Source organism: Bemisia tabaci, chromosome 6 (genome assembly GCF_918797505.1).
Source record: "Bemisia tabaci chromosome 6, PGI_BMITA_v3".
In the NCBI taxonomy this organism is placed as follows: domain Eukaryota; kingdom Metazoa; phylum Arthropoda; class Insecta; order Hemiptera; family Aleyrodidae; genus Bemisia; species Bemisia tabaci.
The window spans coordinates 52802735-52808701 of record NC_092798.1 but is presented as its reverse complement, the minus strand read 5'-3'; positions in this window follow the sequence as shown (position 1 = coordinate 52808701).

The window sequence follows — 5967 nt, the reverse complement described above, 5'->3', positions numbered from 1 at the left end:
TAAATTCATCAATAAGTGGAGAAGTTACAATACAATAACTTAATATAAGAATACAAACGAGAAAAAACACTAATTTTAAGTAATTTTTGGAATTTCTTGGCTTTGATTTCCCCGCAAAACGGTGTGGACCCAGCACCATTTCTCCACCTTGCTTAAGAATACACATGTTTAAGTATGAGGAATGCTGCAATAATTAAACTAATGATTACTTTAAAAAAATATGTTTCTCTTTAGTTTCAAATCTCAGAAAAGAGTCGTAAAAAATACTATGATCTCCGCATAAAAAAAAAAAAAAAAAAAAAAAAAAAAAAAAAACCTTTTATACGAAGGAATACAGTTTTTTCCTGTAAATTTTTCTATGCTCCGCAAGAAGAAAGACAAAATTGCCCTATCAGTTGAAATTGCAATTGGACGATATTTTCTAATATGGAACTGCTATGTTTCACTCATTACGAAAACAGCGTATGTGTCATCAGTCACCCTATACAGTCGCGCGTTTTTACAGATAAACCATAAAATATTAATTTCTAATAGCAAAATATAGTCAGATTTTCGTTCCTGCAACGTTTCGCACATCAATCGACGGGGAAAAGCTCCTAAACGACGCGATACGTCCTCGCGATTTGGGGGGCCGAAAACGCGGGACATAATGAGTGGGCACATGGTGACAAATTCAAAATCTCAACCCCCCCGCAGTCCCCCGTAAAGACGGAGGGGGGAGGCAAATCCATGGCAGAATCATTATTCCTTTTCGGGAATCCTGCTGGCTCTGCTCGGAGGAGCCACCGTTGCATTGTTCTCCGAGCCCCCCTGCCCCCCTCTCCCCCCACAGCGTACCCCGCGTCCCCCCGATTCCGGTTTTCGATACCGAGGCACGACTCGCCTTTCCCGCATGATATATATTTTCGTTTTCGAAGAATACTGCACAGTAGCCGGGAACTAGACGCCACAGAATAATTGCTCCCTTTGCCGCCACCCGCCACCCGCCATTTTGGTATTTTCCGAGATAGGATCGCGGGAGCCTAAAACCCACCATGTTCCGCACTCGGTGAGCCCTGGAGCCCGTGAGGACGAGTGCGGATTAGGGCTCAAGAGGATCCGGTTGCGTTGAGTTTGAATGGAGAGGACCGGACGGGGGGCTTTTTTGCCGCTGTTGGAGTACGTGACACGGGGAAGGACATTTTATTTATAATTGTTGTCTGGGGCTCCTCTCTCGAATCCGGTAATATTTTAATCTTTCGCCAGGCGCTCGGTCACTCGGTGTATGCTGCCATGCTGAGGAAAAACGCCGTATGAACATTCGAGAGTTGTCAAATTTCCTTCGATCAAATGCTTATTTTATACGAAAGTTATAAATATTTTTCCTTTAAATTTTCAGAAACTTTCGGTAAAATTGCGAACTAAATTATCTGAAAAATTGGGAGGAGAATATTCATAAATTTACTAGAAAATTCGCGTTTTATCATAGGAAATTTTGCAACGCCTGAAGGTTCATACGGCGTTTTTCCTTAGCACGGCAGTATGTAGCACTTGTCGCGGCACAATGACGCTCATGTCTTCTCTGTCCGTCGATGAAATTCATCAGGCGTCTTCTGCGGTGCCCTTTGGCTCCCCTCCCCCGCGCCAGGGTGAAATTCGAGGGCAGAACATCTTAACGTGTCGTTTCCAACCGCAAGTCTCAAGTTGGTCTGGTTGCGTCGCGCTGGTTGCTTCATTAAGCGCCAAGTTGCCAGAATCCCGGGAAACTTCATAGATCTTCCTGTTAATTTCTCAGTTCGCTGGAAAGTGTGCGAGCGTTGCCAACGTAGGAAGGAAAGGGGTTTGAAGGCATTACACTGGGAAAAGATCAATGCTTAAAATTTTCCGTCGGTAAGATTTTCGCACTTAAATCAAGGATAAACTCGCTTGAATGAAGCAGATTTCTGCCAATATGAACGACTTTTCTTGTAATATAAGTATACACTGGAAAACAGTGTAACGCCGTGTACGGTGACGCAATATTTGGGCTATAGTAACCTAATTTATTGGGGAGCTACCACAATTAATTGGAAATGTCCATATCAGCCAACAATCCAGTGCTTTTTATTTCCATGTAATTTCTGCTTGATTCAAGAGAGCGCTATTCTTGACGGCAAATTCAAGAATATTTCTGCTGAAATCAAGTCCCTGTAGCGGTCACTATTGTCATACTCTCTCAAGTTTACATTGGCGATCAAAGTTATACTTTCGCATATTTCCACTACTTTAATCAGAACTGAAATTACATCCCACACGAAAAAGCGTAACTCCATTCCAAGGTTGCAAAATCGACTAATACAATTCAATTTTCACGAGAATGTACCTGAGCAATTTTTATCCAAAAAATCTCTGATTTTTGCACGAGATCAGAGGAAAAATCAGTGACAATCTCAGTCAGAAGTACCCAAGATTCTCCTAGTTAAACTGCAATTTGCGAGGGAAAGTTGGCAAAGCTTAAATGGACGTATTTCTGCCAAACGGAACTATGTGCATTTTGACGTGAGCCCTGTTATGCGTATATTCTTAGGGTCTCAGGGCTCATATCTTAATGCACATTTCCGTTTGATAGAATACGTCCAAATGAATGTACGTTCTTTCGCGAGGGAAATGACGATAGATGTGGGAAGCATCTACTTTCTCTGCGGAGTGACCTAACGGGCGCGTTATTCACCTCATTATGGTGGCTCACGCAAATTTTCCGGTGGCTACTCTAGAACACAAAAAACACAGGATTTTCACCTCAATTTTGCGACTTTTTTTTCAATGCGAGCTCAATATTATGAAACGTGAGTAATTTGAAAAAGGCGAAAAGCTAAGAATCTCCTCAATTTCGCGTGATACCGCGTACGACGTACCTACTCTGGTGTTCGAATAGTTGCTCGCTCGATTTCCGCTCGTCAAAAAACTAGAAATTACGTGATATTCACCATTATATTGCGAGAAGTACGCGATATTTCCTACGGATTTGTCAAATCCAAAGAAAATAACGAGCTTTTTATCTCGGTATCCCGAAAAATGCCCGATTTTTCCGGCGCATTTGGTAAGAAATGAGCATTCGCGATAAACGCCGCTATGTCGCGGCAAATACGCAATGTATTCAGCGATTTGTATAATGATTTTAAACTACCCGTTATCCACCTCAATTTCAAGGAAAATTTGCGATTTTTACATGTATGCGAGCTCAATATACCGGAACGTCAGTACTTTGAAAAAGGCGTAAAGCTACGTATCTCCTTCAATTAGGCGTGATACCACATACCTACTCCGGAGTTCGAATAGTTGCTCGCTACCCTCCTGCTGGTTAACAAGTGAGAAATTATGCGAATTTCATCTAAATATCGCGAAAAGTACGCGGTATTTACCGTGGATTTGTTCAATCAAAAGTAATTACGCGTTTTTCATTTCGGTATCGCAGAAAATGCGCGATTTCTCTAGCGCTTTTGTCTACACGGACTCTACAGTGAGGTAAACACCGAATTTCTTTCTGAAATTTTTAACAGTGTACGTAATTATTCTCAAGAGTTGGGCACAATCTGGAACAACACTTTCAATTATCACAGGTTGTGTCTCCTCCATGAGATCCTGCATGACCTCGACATTTGATGTTCGGAGTATATTCGGTGGGCGGAGAGGTCGCCGGCAGGGGTGTAGGTGGGGGTGGGGGTGGAGGAGGTGGTACTGCTTCATGAAGAGTCGTCGAGGGAAGACTCGTAAGGGCTGTAATCTCTATTAGTGAATAATGATCTATTTAGACCGTCGCCCTGAACGCCTACACCGAGCAAGGCCCATTTTAGCAACACTACCGACACCGCCGACAAACTGTGATGCAGAGTATATTTTTAGGCGGAACACATCGGAAAATAAGATGATTTTATAGTGACATTTGGCAATGCTTATGACGCGGGAAGGTCCTCACCGCGAGAGGGATGCTGGGTTCATGTCTAAGTGGCCCGCAGTCTTACCTCACCGGCTACAAGGACCATTATTGACACTGTTCGTGTTAATAAGCTAAGTCACTCAAGCAAAGCTGGATGTTCGTAGCAGACCAAAAAATATAAATAAAACTCCTTGAAAATATCAATTAATTTTTAAAAAGGAAGTAATTTTTCTGAAATTCTACAATGAAAAAAAAATAGAAAAAAAAATTGATTTAGTGACACTAGTGTGAGGATGGTCGATAATCAACACCAGGCTCACGTAAAAATGAACGAGATAACACTACTAAAACCGAAGAAACCTGACCAAACTACCGCGAGCAACTATTGCTGCTTCTAAGTAGCCAACATTGCCTACCTAGAACAATGAAGGCAAACTGGTCGGTGTGAGCGTAAAACACTGGAAGAAGAACATTCTGAGAGAGTGACTCCCCATAAGGAAGATACATTGCACTAGCAGGCTGATTATTGAAATTGATAGACAAAGCGATAGACAAAGGGACAGTGGACCGGTCCAACAGATTGAAATGAGTGTTTGTCACAGACTTAGGGAGAAACTCATGGACTATGTATAGGATAGGGTCTCTCGTGGGTTACCGATAGTTAGTCTATAACGTATACCTGATTGTCGATTGCAAAAACCCACCTCCAGTAGGATCGCTCCATCTTCCCTTTACCCTTTTTGCCTATCGCTTTATTCATCAATTTCAATGATCAGCCCGCCTATGACCGGTTATCTTCACCCAATAGCATCACCGTGTCAAAAATCAAGTAGGCTTGTGGTCTCATCTTACTTCTAGCACCGTGCTTCATACTTTTTTCTTAATGTTGCGCATAAACTAAACGTTTAAAAATCTAATGTAAAAATATTTACTTAGGCGCCAGAGCTCTTTGCTTGAGATAGTGCACTTATTTTGAGTTTTTAAATTATTTGAATATGTGAAACAAGTGGTAAAATGATGCAGGATCCACACCATTTTGCGGGGAAAACAAAGCAAAAAAGTCCATAATTTTCAATTAGAGTAAAAAATTTGAACTCTAATGAGTACCAGTACAAGACCGTGGGGGGAAAGTGTTCAACTTAGAATTCAAATTTTTGATTCAGACTGAAATTTGCGTACATTTTAGCTTTGTTTTTTTCCGCAAAATGGTGTGGACCCAACATCAATTTACCACCTTGTTACATACAGTTCAGGCCACGTTTGTATTACCCCAGAGCGCCGCTCGCCGCCCCAATTGAGAGCAGGGGACCCTCCAATTTTTTTTTTTGCACATCATTGAGTCCGCAATATTAGCGAAAGTACCTGTGCTTCGGCTCGGACAGAGGAAATCAAGAATGCGGCAGAAAATATGAAGGGAGAAAAACTATGAGCTCGCAAGATTCAAATCTCGAACAAGAGGGAATGAAACGTAGAATGCGCCAAGAATAAGATTAAATGCGCCGACTTCTTTATGAATCCACAAAAGCCGTTCCCCCCCCCTCCTCCTCCCGCCCTTCACCGCGGTTTTTTACCTATGGAGTGGATCCGGTGTGAAAGGGGAATCGACAGGGGGCCCGCTTTGGAAATCGCCCAGAGCCGCCGATTCTGAAGGTTACCATGGAAACCAAATTACATTTCCGGTATAAACAACATCTCTCTCTCTCTTCTGTTCTACCGCTCTCTGTCTATCATTCATATTAATTAGTATCCCGAACGACTGCGTCGGCGCGGCGTGCATTTACCAAGTGAGAAAAAATTCAAGGGAAGAAGACGCGTGGATGCCGAATTTCCGATCATTCTTCTGCGTTTATCAGTGACGATGGAGTAATTTTCATGCAACCAATGAGCTTGTTCAGTAATTTCTAATTATTGCATTCTTGATTAGTAGATACAGTCCACCGGAATTTTTCCCCTTTTTCCTTTCAACCATATCAACTCACAAGAAAATGTCAAAGTTTTGTATTTTGAGCTCTCATTTAAATGTGCAATGCTAGCAAACTGGCGTCCAAAAATCCGTCCCACTACGGGCACAG